The 17,725-nt window shown below is 51.2% G+C and overlaps 1 protein-coding gene and 1 long non-coding RNA gene across 2 annotated transcripts in view; one reads left to right on the forward strand and one right to left on the reverse strand.

Annotated features, from left to right (window-relative positions):
• The window catches only part of FKBP6 (FKBP prolyl isomerase family member 6 (inactive)), a 29,348-nt gene extending 24,020 nt beyond the window's left edge, over positions 1 to 5,328 (forward strand). Inside the window, exon 9 of the mRNA XM_014796530.2 lies at positions 4,857 to 5,328. The gene's annotated coding sequence lies outside the window, so the exon portion shown is untranslated. The remainder of the gene's footprint in view (positions 1 to 4,856) is intronic.
• A 5,138-nt stretch (positions 5,329 to 10,466) lies between these two features.
• On the reverse strand, positions 10,467 to 16,342 carry LOC147913686 (uncharacterized). Its single transcript, XR_015556448.1, has 3 exons — positions 16,305 to 16,342; positions 12,420 to 12,561; positions 10,467 to 11,732 (listed from the first exon to the last, which is right to left on the reverse strand). It is a non-coding gene; the product is annotated as an uncharacterized LOC147913686 (long non-coding RNA).
• Positions 16,343 to 17,725: the final 1,383 nt, after the last annotated feature.

The raw sequence follows: 17,725 nt of genomic DNA on the forward strand, positions 1-17,725 counted from the left end.
TCCGGCAGGGTCTATGATTTTTCACCTTTATGTACGTTTGTGCATTTTCTGGGATTTTTGAAGAAGAATCCATCACTTTCATCAGTTTTTTCAAAGGGCTATATGACCCATAAAAGGATAAGACCCACTGTTCCAGAGGTTTCTCACAGATGATGTTCACTTCTGGCAGTTTACTCTGGTTTGCTGCTGTAGGGCTAGAGGGAAGTGCTGTAGGACAGGGCTGTGAGATGAGGCGGGGCTGGTACACGACGCCGTGGGAACTCTGCTTACCCTGCCCTGATCCTCAGCCCTTTATCCTCCCATTTCCAGGATTACATCACTTCTCTGTCTTCTCAGTTACGTTTTCACACTCGTCTTTGATTACTGCTCATTATTTTGTGCAATTATTGTGGACACCGGTCATATCGTTGCTCGAGTTTCTATTTCACGTTGACTGTGCCTTTCCCCAGGTCTGGGGTTTCCTCTCACTGGATGCAGCTTGTTTAGTATTAATGCGTTCCGCTGGCATCTGCCCTGCTGGGCCTTGGTGTTCCTTGCCCTGGTCTGACTTCCTTTGTCTTTGCAAGTCTCCAGGCTTCTCTTTCCTTGGGCCAAGGATACGTGACGGCTTTTTCCTCTGACTTGGCACCTTAGTATGCTACCAGTAGTGGATTTTCAAAATAAAATGTGAACTTTTCTATTTTGATACATTTTCATTTATGCTAAAGTGTTACTTTTTAATGGTTTCGATTTGAAAATTCAACTAACTGAACCTTGTAGAACCCCAGCGTCTGATCTTGGAGCTTCTCCCCGTCCATCTGCATTCCTGGGAGCATGTTGGTCCTGAGTACATGTGGATTACAGGGTTTGTTTCTAAAGTCATTTCATGGGACACAGACAAGATGGACATAGTTTTTCTTTTTTCACTTAATTGTTATTGAACTTTTAGTATGGACGTTTTACAAACTTATTCAAAGGTAGAAAGAGTAGCCTGACGATCTGCTCATTACCCGTCTTTGACGATTTCAGCACCTGTGGTTCTGTTTCCTCTACCCCTCCTCGCAACTTTTTGTCAGTATTTCGATTTAAATTATAAAAATGCTACATGCTTAAAGTTTAAATAAAAAAGGGTGGAAAGTAAAAGCTCTCAGTCCCCAAGTCCACTCTCCAGAGGTGACCACTGCTGATGTTTCATATGTGTCCATCCTGAAGGGTTTTTTTGTGAATATTTGAGAATGTGGGTATATATATATATATATATATATATATATATATATATATATATAAATATATATATATATATATATATATATAAAATCTTCCCCAGAAACAGAATTATACATTTTGTACTATAATATGTCTTTAATGCATTTGGGGTGTTTTCTAAGCACAAAAAAGAACTGCCTCATTTAAAAAAAAAAAAAAATAACTGAGCAGCATTCCATCCCAGGAGGGTATCGTCATATTAACAGTGATGAGTAGATAGAGAGAGAAGGTGATGGGTTATCCCCATGCCTGCGTTTTCTATGATTTATTTCAGTGTCGTATCACTGGGCGGTGATATGTGTATCTTCAGCTGGACGAGGTGTTGCTGAATTGGTCTCTCAAGTGGCTGCACCAGTTCACGGCCCCTTTGGTAGTGTCTGAGATTCGTTCCCTAGCTTTGCCGTCATTTGCGCTGTGAGACGTTTTAATCTTTGCCAGTTTGGTGCATCTGAAATGGGATCTCATTGTTAGAATTAGCATGTCCCTGATCAAGCATCTTTTCACATGGTTACAGAATCAGGTGTTGTTTCTTGTAAGTTGACTGTTTTTTTCCTCTGTAACCAAATACCTTTCTGAATTAGTTTTTTGAGAGTTATGTCACTTATGTCAGTTGCTTCCCTGAATATTCTAGGAAAATGATTATCATATACAAGTAATGGGAAACTTCTCTTCTTTCTATCATTTACATCTCTTATTGTATTCAGAGCCTGTCTAACCATTTGGGCTAGTGCTTCCAGAACCTGCTAAATAGTGGTGATGCCTCGGAGCATCCCACAGCTTTCCCGCCTGTAACAAAACTGTTGCTGTTACATGGTTAAGCATGATGCTGACTTTTGGTTGAGATATATTCTTCTTTTTATCATGTTAAGGAAATGTTTTTTACTAAAGGCTTTTATCAGGAATGATTGTTATCAAATGCCACAAAGATAAGCCTTTTTTTTCTTACCCTTTGACCTATTATTATGGCTTACAATATTGAATCTTTGTGGTGGAGATAGAAATATTGTGCATTTTTAATTGGTTGCTTTGGGAGAGCAGCAGAGTTCCTCTCACACGAAAGAACAATTCCTTCCCTAAGAAGACACATTGATGGGACACTTGGTAATGACCTTTAAACTGAGTAGGAGAATTTGAGGCAAAAGGAGACTAAATTTGCTCTTCATCATAGGTTAACAGGAATGTTTCATTTTCCTTAAGCTGCTCGATGCTTGAGAGGGAAGAGTTTGGGGGGACTTTCGGACTTGGGAAGAAAGCACAGGAGAGCCCCCGAGCTCAGTGAAGAGGGTCAGAGGGAACCGAAGCTCCCTAGCGCAGCAGGCAGAGGCGGCGGCTCACCCAGGTTCAGGGCTCAGTGCACGGACTTCTGTTTCTATCAGTGGAGTTCAGAAAGTGGATTACCTGTGGTGGGGCCTCATTGGACCTTTCTGATGTTTTAATTTGTGTCTCCTTGATGCTAGTGAAGTTAAGCATCTTCTCATTTGCTTATTGTCTATTTGCATTTCTTCTTAATTGACAAATCATGTCTTGTTTCCTTCTGATACTTTTATAGTTTTGTTTTTTATGTTTAGATCTTTGAGATATCAGCAGTTTATTTACATCCTTAATTCGAAGTAGGGATCTAACTTCTATTCAAATGTCTAAACAGTTGTATCAAAACCTTCTGTTTACTGTCTTACAATACCATATATAATACGCTGAACAAAGGGTTAAAATCTGTATAAGGTAAATTAACTCATTCTTCACTTTGATGATAGAATGAGTCTTGCATGTTTATATCGCAGACAGTTGGCATTAGTAATGGGATCATTTAATCCCAGTGGTAGTGGAATAACTAAACCATGCTGCCTCAGTGCTCTGCCAGGCCTCCCTCTCCCCTCACTGACTCTGCGGCTTGTGCTCTGTCCTGGTTCACCAGTAGGGTCTGGGCCTGAACACCACAGCCCTGTTGGAACTCAAGCTGGATGGCAGTTACAAATGATCAGAGGGGATGTCAAACTGGTTTTGGCCCCAAGGCTGCACGTTTCTCGGCGTGACTGCATCAGAGATCATCAGGAGAGTTGGCTAGCACGTTGTTTCTCCATGGCTTCACTTGGGGTTGGACAGGAAGGTGCTTCTGATGTTTCTGCCCTCATGCATCCTGTGTGGTTGTGCCCTAGCCAGCTGCTCTATGGCTCTGCTCTGTCCCGTCCCCTCCGCTTCTGGGTGTCCCACAGAGTACAGCAAATGCCCCCCTTCAGTGGCTGGGGTGGCCCTCATCCCAGTCAGGTGCGTGACTGGACTGTCAGCTGGAGCCCACATGGCCTCTCCAGTGTGATGGTCCTGGAGTAGTTGGACTTACGTGGCAGCTTGGGTTTGTGAAGGGATAAATGAGAAGTGAGGTGCTGTAACATGACGAGTGAAGCTGCCAGTTTCCTAAAGCCTGGACCAGGAAGGTGGCACCACATCACGACGTCCACCCTAGGGTATCGAGCAGAGCAGGATGAGAGCCTGCCTGGGTTAAAGGGGGCTGCTCGCCCTGCTGCTGTTCTTATGCCCCTGCAATCTCTTTTCCACAAAGCAGCCAGAATAATGTGTGTTTTTTTAAAAAAAGTCGTTTCTGTATTCAGAAGCTGCAGTGGCTTCCCGTTGCCCTCGGAGTAACACGTCAAGTGCTTCCTGCTGCGTTCACGGCCCTGTGTGACTTGGCCCCTTCAGCGCTCCAGTGTCACCCGAGCCCAGCCTCCCAGAGCGGGAAGTAGCGGCAGCCAGGAGTCACCCCAGGTCTTCTGGTTCTGGAAGAACTACCGCCCTGTCTGTCTGCTGTCAGCATGCACGTGCTCTCTGTCCCTGTGGCATGAGAGGTCCAGACCTCCTGTCTGCTTACATCCTGTGTAGCTTCTGCTGCCCCAGTGTGTGCACAGGGGTTCTGTGGTATCCCATTGAAAAGCAGCTGCTGAGACCTTCAGCTCTTTGGGGGTGTTTTTCACAGCTTTAAATGGTTAAGTATCACTCCTTATGGAACAGTTGAGAACGACTAATGAATAAAGCTCTGCCTGCATTCAGAAATTAGTCACTTATTTTGGGGCCTTGTCTGAAAAATGAAGTTGAACTGGATGATCTTGGGGTCCTTTCTATTCTGATTTTCTGAGACTGTCCTGTGTTCTTGATTTCAAGTTTTAAAGCCACCATATTAATCAGTAACCATTCCCCAGAAGCCATCCAGTAGGAGCTGTACGTTGATGGCATCTGTCCCCATTCCCATCTGGTGGTGGTGCCGCAGACCCAGCACTGGTTTTGGCTGTCTTGGATGCGTGGCTGTGACCGTACACGGCACCTTCAGATGGCGATTGCCTGGTGTTGGAACGACTGAATCCCGTTGTATTTCTTTTTTTTATTTTTATTTTTATTTATTTATTTTTCCTCCAAAGCCCCAGTAGATAGTTGTATGTCATAGCTGCACATCCTTCTAGTTGCTGTATGTGGGACGCGGCCTCAGCATGGCCAGAAGAGCGGTGCGTCGGTGTGCGCCTGGGATCCGAACCCGGGCCGCCAGCATCGGAGCGCACGTACTTAACCGCTAAGCCACAGGGCCGGCCCCCGTTGTATTTCTAACGGCTGTGTTTGATTTCTAGATTCTTCAGCTAACTACAAGCAAGAGAAGCGAGGCTCCTGGAGTTCTCCGTTGTCGTGGGTATGGGGGTACTTCCTGGAAAGAGAATCTCCAGGGCAGACTGTGGCTGTGAGCTGCTCCGAAGAGGAGCTGGAGTCCCCACCCCGGCGTGGCCTCATCTCTGACTGCCCTGCTGAGATGTGTTTTCACAGGTGCTGTTTTCTGTTTCACATGTTCATACACAGAGTAGGGGAAAGTGTAGCTACTGACAAGTAGAAAAATGCTATTTTTTTTGAGGCAGTTTCTTGTTTTTTTAAATGGAATTAGTCCTTGGCTTTTCTCCCAGTCCCAGCCCCCTTCTGGCTGCGAATGTCCCTGGGTAAATACAAATAGAAATTGCTTTGTGTATTTATAGGGTTCTCTGTTTTGAAGAGAGAGAATTATGTTACATATGTTTCTGTTATAAATTAAAAAACACTTCCTTGTCATTGCAAGATCTAGTATGAATTAATTGTGTGAATTCATCTAAACTTGTAAAGTGAGTAGGTGGGGTAGAGGGACAGTCATTCCTTAGGACCAGTTGTGTCAGCAGGAGTGGGTCTCGGGTTTGTTTTCTAGAGCCGGGGCAGTTCTTTCCGAGTTACCTGATGGTGAGTGCTGTGCGCTTGGATTGGGGTTCGCTGGCACCTGCTCCCTTCTGTGGGGAGCTGCTGCGAGACGAGTGACTGGGAAACCTTGGAGCCACTCCATCCTCCTGCACTTGTGTGCCCCGGGGCTCCCTGTCCCCTGGGACTCGCTGACTCCCGAGTGGGCCTCAGTGCCTCTCCTGTGTTCCGCGCTCCCTCCTGGCAGCCCCACACCCCTGTCGGTCGGTTCTGCTTCCACCCCTGCCGTCCAGCCCACAGCTCTGTGTTCTGACAGCACCCACGCTGCCCTTGGATCCTTTGATCAGCGCCAGGCCCTCTGTCTTTACCCTCCCTGACCCTCTTCCTTCCTGGCCAGCCTTCTTCAAGGGTGCTGTCTACACTGGCTTTCTCCACTCTCTCACTGCCAGTTATTCCTCAGCCCACTGCCTCCCCGCCATCTCACCCCTGACCTGCTCGGCAGTCTGACCCAGCGGGCATTTCTCTCTTTATCATACTTGCATCATACTTTGAGACTTCCTCATTCTTGAGACACTGTCTTCCCTGAATTCCCAAGTTCCACATTCTTGGGTTTCCTCTCCCCGCTTGGCCACCCCTCCTACCCGTCACCCTTCAGAAAACACTGTAGAGCATTTCACATGTCATTCAAACAATCAATGACCAAGGTTTTGACAAGTGACCCAGCCAGACCATGGGCCTTGCTGGAGGGCTGGGTGTGCTCCCTGACCTGGGGGGCACCCAGCCTGTGCCCCACCTTCCAGTGCCTCCCTTTCTGGCAGGATTGGCTTAGAGAACAGAAGCCAAGTCTTCCTGGAGCCAGGGGGCCCTGCCTCTCTGCCTGGGGAGGGAGGGCAAAGGGGTGTTGCCAGGGACCAGGGTGCCGAGAGGTCTCCCCAGGAGACTCCTGTCCCCCTCCAGGGTGCTTCCTGCAGCCCAGGGTGCTGGGGTGATAGCCTCAGAAGAGTGTGCTCTGTAAGGGCCATGAGAACCTGCTGCTGGTTCCTAGATCTGCACCTCCAGACCTCATGACCACAGCCTGGCTTCACCTGGGGTCAATGTTCCTCAGTCCCTCCAGATTCAGGAGGGCCCAGACCAAAACCATTGCCTTCCCCCACACCCACGCTCCAGCCAGCCCATTCTGCCCAGCCCTATTTCAGCAGCTGGAAAGGTCATCCACCCAGCTGTTCTCTTTCCTCTTTTGGCCTCTGGTGTGGCCACACAGCCCAAACAGTCTAAGGGTCAGTCCTGCCGTCCTTGAGTGGTGTCTTCACTCCTTAGCCCTCGTCCACCTCCGCTACCTCAGTTCTTGCCACTTGACTCCTGTCCCCGGCCTTGCCTCCACTCCACAACACATGCACACACACGTGTGCGGCTGCACACAGGACGGGGGTGGGACCTGACCCGTCACTGCCTGCCCTCTGTTCAGGCTCCTCTCCAGGCTTGATCTTCAGCAGAGGAGTGTCACGGGATGGGTGTCTCAGATCACTCGGGGGTAAACCTTATGGGAAGGCACTTTGAAAGTATTACAAGTTCAAGAACACACACTCTTCAACCCAGTAAAGCCGCGTGTGGGACTCTGTCCTTCCACAGCGTTTACACTGTGGACCAGAAGGGTGCTTGCTGCCCGACTGTGGGTGACATGACAACACGGAGACAACTGTAAGTCCTTCAAAGGGGGTGGTGAGAGAAGTCAGCACAGCTGTCCTGGGGACACTTGGTGGCTTTGAGGACTTAGATAGAACCTGGAGAATAATACATGGAATCTGAGCACATTTATGTGTATTATCAACAGGAAGGACTGAAGAATGTGCCCCAAACTTAACAGTGGTCACTCCTGGCCAGTGCAGCACGGGAGGCCAAGGAGGGTTCCCTGCTTTGTTCTCTCTGTCATTAGTGTAATTAAAAAGCTTAGAGGGAAAGGCACCTGGCTGCAGTGTAGATGGTGGAGGATGAATTGGAGGGGTAGGACAGGTGGCAGTGTGATGGGCGCCCTTCGGCACACGTTGGCACGCGTGAGGAGCACTTTGAAGGAAGGCCACCTAACCCTAACCCACCATGCGTGCGTCGGACTAGGACAGTGGTGTGGTCTGTTTGTCAGGGAGATGTGGGCCCTGGAGGACAGGGAAGCCAGCTGGTGTAGTGAGGATCTCCAGTAAAGAACTGCTGAAAGTGCTCCCACGCAGGCGGGCAGCACGTGGCAACCAAGGTGGCTTTTGGGGGCACTGGCCTTGTCTAGCCACGTCACACAGTTCTCAGTAAGCCACTTTTCACCTGAGGTTTTGGGGTTTATGCCCCCTTTTTAATCTCAGGTGCAGAGGATAGAGTTAATTCTGTTCCTCGGTCATGGTGCTTCATCAGCACCCATCTGTGCAAGGCCCTCCTATTCTATTTATGTACTTATTCTCGTGTCCCCATATCTTCTCCCATAGGCAGCCCTGTTAATGTGCTTCGTGTGTGTCTTTGTCTTTGAATGCGTTCTTGCAAAGTGTCTATGTTGTGAGGTGTTACGAAGCCAGTCTCCCTGTGGCGTCTTGGACAGTGTGGTGTCAGGGTAATGCCAGCCGCCATCTGTGGGGCCGGCCGGGGCCCCTGCAGCATCGCTTCAGTTCACTCTCACGACAACTGGGAGGCGAGCAGTAGCACCCACACTTAGCCAGGAAGGGAAAAGCTGGCGTAGAGAGCCAAGAAACTGACCCACAGCCGCCTGCTCCCCCTCGTCAGAGCCCGGGTGTCATCACTGCCTTGCCTGCCTCACCAGCTGTGGTGGGACTGGTTTGGATGGCGCCTGTGGCTCTCCAGCAGGCTTGGTCGTGGTCAAACCACAGCCGTGGTGTCAGCCCCTCCTCTGAGAGCCTTGCTTTCCTTACTCCAACCCTCCCCCGCAGTGGAATCGACCAGCACCGACACTTCACCTCATCTGAGAGAAGGTGGCTGAGGCCCAGGGGAGGGGGACTCGCCAGTTCACGCGGGTGGCGCTGAGCTAGAGCAGGTCTCACCTGGAGCGTGGCCCTCCCACTAGGTTGTCAGGGCCTCTCCCCTTTCTCTCCCCCAAGGGGTTGCTGTCTCCTGAAAGGATTTGAACGCTCTCTTCCCTCTCGACAAAGGCCACAAGGCCCTGGCTGACTTTTGCTGAGTAAACCAGGCAGTTGGTGGCGACATAACCCATTTTATGCTTTCAGCGCAAGCTAGGGGGCCCCTGAGAAACTGTGGCCCACCTCAGCCACAGCAAGGGACCTGGGCTCGTGTGCCAGGGCAGCTGCCTTGCGGGGGGCGTGGAGGCCTGTTGAGAAGGGCACTCAGCCTCTCTCTCTCTCTCCCCACCTGATGAACACGGTCCCTCAGTGAGGACTGATCCGTGCTGAGTGTCAGGACCCACCTCTAAGAGTAGGAAAAGGGGCAGGTGTAGTCGGTCTTACGCCCAAAGCTAGAGGGGCTGCACAGGCTTTGCCGGGAGGTGACTCGAGCAGCATCGTATCAAGGGAGCCTGAAGGAGCTGCTCCAGGTGGAGAGGGCAGGAGCATGGAGCCCTGCCCAGGCAATTGATAAAATGATAGGTCTCGTGTGCAGGCGTGTCGCAGACGGGACAAGATCCCAGCAGGCCATGAGTGTCAGGCTGAAAAATCGGACCCTCCTTTCGGCACTGGGGAGCCCTGAAGGCTCTTCTTCCCCCGGTGAAGACCAGCCCTGGAGACTCCTGTTCTCCTGGGGCTCAAGAGCCGGCTGGTGCAGGGAGAGGCTGCGCTCTTCCCTCAGCTCCGTCTCCCTCCTGACCTGGGTAAGAAGCTCACCTTGACCTCTCTGATGGCTCTGGTCAGCTCAGTCATGTTAATGACATAACACTGGTGAGCAGTTGCACTTGATCCAAAGCATTAGTGAAGCAAAAATGCCCGTGTGTGTGTGTACACAACCTCATGTTTTTGGCATAGGAGGCAAACACTCTAGAAAGAGACAGAAATGTCAGCAGACAGACAACAATACAATATGATAGAAATATTGTAATAAACCAAGAACTATTTCATCTTTCTTGTGAATGTCATAGTCTTAATTCACAACCCTTCAAACTAGAAGTGCAGCTGCAGATGGGCAAGGACCTGAGTCCCGTCTCCGTGTCCCCATCCTGCTCCCTCACCAGCGCCCGCCTGCTGAGCCTGCCCTCACCTCCCAGACTGAGGTCCACGTGCCCTTCTAAGGGAGAAGAAACGTGGAGACCCAAAAAGTTCACCATCCAAGCAGGGAAGGACTTGGGGAGCGGGTGTGGCTGTGTGGCTGCTCTTTGAGGAACCCTGGAAACAAGCAGCACCAGGAGACAGACTCCAGACAATGGCTGCTTAGCTTCTGGAAAAGGGGCCACGTGGCCCCAGAAAGAGCCCCAAACTCCCTCCTGCCTAGGGACCCAGCGTCTCTGCAGCAACCCTGGGGGCTGTGCCAGGAGGGGGCCGCTCACTTGGTGATGGGGCTCCCTGGATGCTAGCCGAGTCTGAATCCAGATTCCTGATGCGCAACCTGGAGTTGGTTTCTGAGAACCTTTTGAGGTGAACTGTGAGATGGATGAATGAGTGCAGATCTGCCGGAGTCCTTATCTGCCCTTGAAGAGCAGGCTCACCACGCTCACTGTTGTCTGGTTGGTTTGTGTTGGAAGGACTCCTAGGTGGCTCATGAGACCCCCACACGTACAGAGTGAACTCAGCATCCTGCGCGTCAGGAAAATGAAAGTCATTTCCCTGAAGCTGCTGCTGCCCCCGTCCCCCGCCCAGGCCCTGGAGCCAGGCTCTCGGGTCCTGCCGGCCCTCCCACTCAGCCTCATCCCGTCAGGCACCGAGGAAGAGGGTTTTGCTTCCTTAATGTCCCTTGTATCACCCTAACTCTTCATCTCTGTGCTCTGCCTGGACCAGACGCTAACGACTTCCCACCTTGATCCTGTGACACCCTCTCAGCCGGCCTCCGCAGTCCCCACCTGGCTCCACCATCCCTCCTCACTAGCTAGCCCTGTCCTGCCCCGGCTCAAATGCTTCACTAGCTCCCAGCAGCCTTTGAGATAAAGTTCAAACTCCCTAATTTAGCACAGAAGGCCTGGCCCCCCTCCAGCGACTCTCTGCCAGGCTCCTTGCCTTCCAGCCGCCCCGGGCTGCTTCGGATTCCTAAATGTTCGCACCACTCCACACCTCTGGGCCTCCTTGCGTGCTCTCTCAAACTTCCTCTCTACTTCTCTTCCAAAGCTTAGTGGAAGACAGGATCCTGAGCGGAAGCCCCCAAGGCTCACAAGTCTACCGTAGAGGACTGGGAGTCAAGAGACACGTGTCCCCAGCTAACCATCGGCTGTCCCAACAATCATGGAAAAGGGCTACGCAGCACGAGAGTGAATTTCTCTGTCCCCGATCCAGCAGATAAAACCACAGAAACTTTCCTCTTTCCTTGGTATTAAAATATTTCTCATGTTTTTAAAAACCATTTTAATTTCTTTCTACAAAAACTACATGTATAAGGTAGTAAAAAATACATGCATAAACCTGGAGAGAAAAAAACAACTTAAGCTCCACCTCCTCCAGGCAGTCTCCCCTGAACACCCTGACTTAGCTGCCTCTAAGATGCCCTGGCCGCTGGTTCCCGTCACACTGCGGTAGGTAGCCAGTTGATCTGGCTTGCCTTCCACCAGGCTGTGAGCTCCTCCAGGGCAGGGACAGTGTCTCACCTGACTTTGGCTCTCCGTTCCCCAGCACAGTCTAATAGGAGCCCTGGTTTGTTGAAGGAATAAATGGATCTCATTTGTGAGATATGTCCACATAGCTCACAAATCCTTGTAGACAAATTAGAAAGATAATGCAGAACAGGTGGCTGGGAATGAGGTCTGCACTGGTCTGCTGTGTCAAGGAAATCTAGTTCAAGGACCCTTGAAAAAGAAAAAAGACAACCCTGGGGTGACTGAGCTCAGTATGAGCCGTGGGTGCAGTGACTGCTAAAAAGGGCAGGGCCAGTGCTGGGGTGCAGGCCGGGGGACAGCATCCGTCAAGGCAGGTGGGGGCCCGTGGTTTGTGCCGGCTCACACCCCAGCCATGGGACCCCAGGTGCATCTACAGGCTGTGGATCTGAGGACGGTCACTGACCCAGAGAAGGACCGAGGGCCCGTGGACGAAGTCGAGTGCCTTGCTTCTCCACCATAACGACGGGGCTACCACCCTCCGTGCTGGCTGTGAAAATCCAATGGCATCCTCGGGTGTCGGGAGAGCACATGGGCACAGCAGACAGCAACTGGTTGGCTGGAAATGCAGGGAGAGTTTCCGACTTAGTTGTGAATAGTTGTCAGAAAACTCAGTTGACTGAGAGGACTGAAGGCCACAGGAACGTCCACCACCTCTTCTCATGGCCCTAACCAATTCAGTCCCATCCCAGAGACGGCGGGATTCCCCAGGGCACTACCGACACTGCGCACCCCTGCTAGGGCTGTGAACCTCCACCCCTGCTTCTCATGCAGCCCTGCAAGGGGCCCAGCCCCCACGGGCCCTCCCTCCCATGGGCGCTGGAAGGCCCGCGTCCCCCACCCACTCGACATTTGGCATGTAAAGCAGACAGACGCCTAGGTGGGCCGACCCCTGCGCGGCCACAGCCGATAGCTGCCAGCCGTCAGTAGCACAGTGTGCCCCAGCGCACAAAGAGCCTTACTCAGGCTCCGTGGAGTGGATGTGAGAATCACCACAGTGCGCTTCCAACCTCAGAATTGCTCAGCAGCCCTGTCCTGCGTCACTGGGGCCTTTTTTGATTCCATGAGAGGCCCTTCCTAACCTCGCCCTGGAGGCTCAGGCCCCTTTCCTTCCAAGCGCCCCTCACTCATCTCTCCAGTCCTGGTGAACTGGCCGCCTCCTCCACGGAGAAAATAAAGGCCACTGGCGTGAAATAAGTCCCCCATCCCCTCACCCCCACCCCTTCCGTGTCCTTGCCCGCCTCACCTCCTCCCTGGGTCCTCAGGGGCAGCAGTCACCCTTTCTGTGTGGTTGCTCCTGGCCCCATCCGGTTGGTTCATCAGCCATCCTCTCTTGGTGACTTAGGTTTCTTCCCTTTTGCCTCCAAACGTGACCCAGTCTCTCCTTCCTAATGGAACACTCCTTCAGTCCTGTATCCTCCTTTCCCCCACAGCCAGATTCCTTTGATTTTATTCTCTTTATTTACTTCTTGACAATGTAATCCATTCACAGGATTCAAAATCGATGTACAAGCGCACTCCCTCCCATCCTTGCCCCCACCCCAATCCTAGTCCCCTCTCACTGTTGGCGGTTTCCTAGTTATCCTTCCAGGAGAGTTAACAATTTTTACAAGACGATAGCTTCATGTATTCTTCCTCCTTTTTAAAAAAATTGAGACATAATTCACATACCGTGAATTTCACTCTTGATTTTTTGGTGAGGAAGATTGGCCCTGAGCTAACATTTGTTGCCAATCCTCCTCTTTTTGCTTGAGAAAGATTGTTGCTGAGCTAACATCTGTGCCAATCTTTCTCTGTTCTGTATGTGGGATGGCTTGATAAGCGGTGCGTAGGTCCGCACCTGGGATCCGGGCCCACGAACCTGAGGCCGCCAAAGCGGAGCACACGAATGTAACCACTATGCCACCGTCTGGCCCCTAAATTTCACTCTTTTAAGGTACACAATTCAGTGGGGTTTCTTTTTAGCATGTTTACAAAGTTGTGCAGCCATCACCCTATCTAATTCAAGAATATTTTGATCACCCCGAAAAAGAAATGCCATACCCGTTAGCAGTCACTCCCCATTCTCCTTTCCTCTCAGGGCCTGCCAGCCACCAATCTCCTTTCCACCTCTAGGGATTTACCTATTCTGGACATTTCATATAAATGGAATCATACAATATGTGGCCTCTTGTGTCTGGCTTTTTTCACTTTAGCATAATGTTTTCAAGGTTCATCCACGTTGTAGCATGTATCAGTACTTCATTCCTTTTTATGGCTGAGTAATGTTCCATTGTGTGGATATACCACCTTTTGTTTATCCATTCATCACTTGATAGACATTTGGTTTGTTTCTGCTTTTTCGCTATTATAGATGATGCTACTATGAACATTTGTGTATATTTTTGTTTGAACATCTGTTTTCAATTCCTTGGGGTGTATACCTGGGAATGGAATTGTTGGGTCATGTGGTAATTCCACATGTGATTTTTTGAGGAACAGCCATACTATTTTCCACAGCAGCTGCACCATCTTACATTCCGACCAGCCACGTATGAGGGTTCTGATTTCTCCACATCCTTGCCAACACTTATTATTTTCTTTTCTTTTTTTTTTTTCATTATAGCCATCCTAGTGGGTGTGAAATGATATCTCATGTGGTTTTGATTTGTATTTCCCTAATGACAATTGACGTCAAGCATCTTTTCATGTGCTGGTTGGCCATTTGTATATCTTCTTTGGAGAAATGTCTATTTAGATCCTTTGACCATTTTTTAATTGAATCATTTGTCTTTTTATTGTTCTTTATATGTTCTGGAACTAGTCTTATATCAGATTTATGGTTTATAAAAATTTTATCCCATTCTGTAGGTTGTCTTTTCACTTTCTTGATGGTGTCCTTTGAAGCACAAAAGTTTTGGTGAAGTTCAAATTTACCTATCTTTTCTTTTGTTGTTTATGCTATTGGTGTCATATAAAAGAATCCATTGCCATATCCAAGGTCATAAAGATTTACCCCTATGTTTTCCTTTAAGAATTGTATAGTTTTAGCTCTTATATTTAGGAGTTAATTTTTGTATATGGTATGAAGTAAGGGTCCAACTTCATTCTTTTGCATGTGGATATCCAGTTTCCCAGGACCATTTGTAGAACAGATTATTCAAGACCCACTGAATGGTCTTGGTGCCCTTGTCAAAAATCAGTTGACCATGGATTTTGGGTTTATTTCTGGACTCTCAATTCTATTTCACTGCTCTATACATCTGTCCTTATGCCACGACCACACAGCCTTGATTACTGTGGCCTTGTAGTAAGTTTTGTAATCAGGAATTGTGAGTCTTCCAACTTTGTTCTTCTTTTTCAATTTTGTTTTAGGATTCTGAGTTCCTTGCATTTTTCCTTATGAGTTTTTAGATCAGCTTGTCAATTTCTGCAAAAAAAGGCAGATTTTGGTGCGATTTTGGTAGGGATTGCATTGAATCTGTAGATCAATTTGGGGAGTATTGCCATTTTAACAATATTGTCTTCTAATCCATGAACATGAACGTCTTTCCATTTATTAGGTCTTCTTTAATTTCTCTCAGTGGTGTTTCGTAATTTTCAGGGTGTCTCTCCTTTTGTTAATCCACGTTTGCCAGGCTTGGCCGAGTGGTCTGCACTTGCTTCTCAGTATCTCCTCCGTCAGTTGCCCCTTGGCCCACTGCTGTCAGACCTCAGCACCACCACTCCATGGACACTACTCTGACCTAGGTCCTCAGTGACCCCTGAGCTGACTGTCTTGGGGGCCCCTTCCTTCTGGAAAGAAGTCTTCCCATGGACCCCTGAGATCATTTGCCACTCTGGAACAGTCCTTTCTTAAAATTCCTTCTCATGTGGCTTTTACAACCCACTCTCCTTGTTCTCCCAGTCTCCTTCAATGACCCCCTTCCTCCTCTTCTCCTCCTTTCCTCCTCTCCCTTGTCCTCTGCCAGTCCCTTAAATGTTGGGGTCTGTCCTTGATCATCTTCTCTTCCACAGGAATGAGTTCATCCTGGGTAAACTCATCGACTCCCAAGGCCTCGGCCTCCATCTTTACCTCAGAACCTCCCAACCCTCCTCCTCCAGCCCTGCCCTCTCTGGACCTTCAATGCTGTATCCCCAGGGGCCTTGGGACCACCCTCCTGGTCTCTCCTGGGTAACCTGGGCCTCCTTTCACCTTCCTGAGGTGGGTTAGTGATAACAGCCCAGCCAGAAATAAACCTAAAGGTCACCATGCTTGACTCTCCTCTCCTGCCCTCACTTCCCAAATCTCATCCGTTGTCACATCCCGTGGTTTCTAGCCCTGACATAGTCAGAAGGCAAATCCAAAGCAGCATAGGACAGGTTCCCGCCTTCAGCCCCTGACTCTGGGTGAGGGGGAGCAAGGTGGGAATGCAGCAACCCAGCCCACAGCAACTAAGGCACAAGTGCCAAATGACCAGTGCAGGCTGCAGGCTCAGAGGAGGCGGAGGCGGGCACACGCAGAGCTGTGAAGGACTAAGTTCAGCAGAGAGGAGGAGGGAGGGTCAGAGCCACAGTGTGCTGTGGGGATGCCCGAGTGTGGTTCGGAAGCAGCCAGTCCTAGGCGAGGTGGGAGGAGGGCGGAGGGAGTACGGCCCCGGCGGCTAGGAGACTGGCTGTGCTCTGAGAGGACTTGGCTGCAGTTCATCCACATCTCTAATCCCTATGTGACCTTGGATACAGCCCCTAATACTGAAGCTCAGGTTCCTCCCCTGGCTCCCGGGTTGTGGTCAGGGTCACCTCCCAGCATGTTGTGGAAGTCCTCTGTACATGGGAAAGCGACGGGCGTGCGTGAGGCGGCCCAAGGCCGGCAAGGGAAGCAGGGCGCACATTGTGAAGGCCACAGATACCCTGTGCAGGGGCTCAGGCTTTGCTTTCAGGTCGGGTGAGGATACTGGGTGGGACTCCTTCAATTCCAACGGACAGAAACCAACTTAAACTGGCCCAAACCAAAAGAGAATGGATTGGCTGTTGTCCTGGGTGGTCCAGAGGTGGCTCTGCCCGCTGCACAGCAGGATCCTGGGACCCCCTCCACCCCGTCCCCCAGGATGATGTCTCTGTCTCTCTGGGTTTCCTCCTCCTCGCTTGCCCCCTCACCCGCTGCATCTCTCACCTCTGCTTCCCGGGGTCAGGCGAACCCCCCGGCAGCCTCCACCTCACCCGTTCCGGGTACCAAGACCCGGAGCCTCACGTCGGCTTTCACAGGGAAAGCTTTGATTGGCTTACGGTGGGTCACTACCCATCCCTGAACCAATCAGGAAGGTGGGTAGTGTTCTTTGATTGGCCAATAGGATTAGTGCCCTCCCGCATTGGGGCGGAGCCAAGTGATGAGGCGGACCTGGGAGGAAGGGTCCGCGGAGGCCGGGCTGTGGGCTGACACAACCTCTCCCACTACAGGGAGTCTTGGGGCTGCTGAACAGTGATTAATCTTCCCGTGAGGGGGTGGGAGGCAACTCCTGAGGGAGGGAGAGGAGGACAGATCCGGGCAGTGGCCGGGAGTGCACGTCTCATAGAGAAAGGCCCAGCCACTCTGCAGATCCCAGGCTGCGCTTACCTCGCCACAGCCTCTTTCCTCGGCCTCACACGAGTCCTCAGATGCAGGGAAGGATGACTTAACTGTGTCCATTTTACAGGTGGGCTTGAATGGGCTTTCCCAACATTAATGGGAGTTAGAATCCCGGGTTACCAAACCATTAGGCTGCCCATCCTCCAGGGGGGGTTTCCATAGGGAGCACTCGGCATCCAGGGCGGTGGCAGGCACGGACCCTGTCTGTGCCCCACCGATACGTCGGGGGTAGGAGAGGTTCACAGTGGGTGAGGGGCTGCAGGAGGGACACAGACCTTGCTGGGGGCTCGGGCCTGACAGGGGCACGAGGAAGGCCCAGGTATGGCCTGTGGGAGTCCAGCGCAGAGATAACCCAGGCGGGCTTCACGGAGGAGGCTGCCTTGAGTCCACTGCGCGCCCACGATGCGCAGGGGCTGGATGAGGACGAGCAGCCCAGGAGCGAGGGACGGTCCCAGCGAGGGGAGGCAGGCAGTGCGGAGACGGGAGGCTCTGGGCCCCGCGCGGCTCGGGTCCCGCCCCGGCGGTCGGGGCGCGTCAGCAGAGCGGAAGCGGGGCGCGGCCCGCAGCGGGCGGCTCCGCAGGTTCTGTTCCGCCGCGTTTGTGTTGGCAGCTGCCGGCGGCGCGCGGCCCGGCGCGATGAAAAGGCCTTCTGTCTGCGCCCCAGCGGCCCCGCTCGGCTTTCATGCTGCATATAATCTTCACTTCATTTTTAACCGAGCAGAGCTTCTCCTGGAATTTTTCCCCTTCTTCCAAAAATACATGTGCGTGTGTGTGTTTGCAAAAGTCCCTTCACGGTGAAGGTCGGGATTGTCCCGGCAAGGGAAGTGCGAAACCCGAGGCGGATTCAGAGCGAGACAGAAATGCCTTTCTTCCCGTGCAGGGGCCTCCCCGGGGGCGCCGCCTCCGCTGGGATGTCCCCCATCCTGGTCCCGGGGTCTGGGGGAGAAGATGGGGGTCCTCCAACCACC

Source organism: Ceratotherium simum, chromosome 26 (genome assembly GCF_057802395.1).
Source record: "Ceratotherium simum simum isolate JZ-2026a chromosome 26, ASM5780239v1, whole genome shotgun sequence".
Lineage (NCBI taxonomy): Eukaryota > Metazoa > Chordata > Mammalia > Perissodactyla > Rhinocerotidae > Ceratotherium > Ceratotherium simum.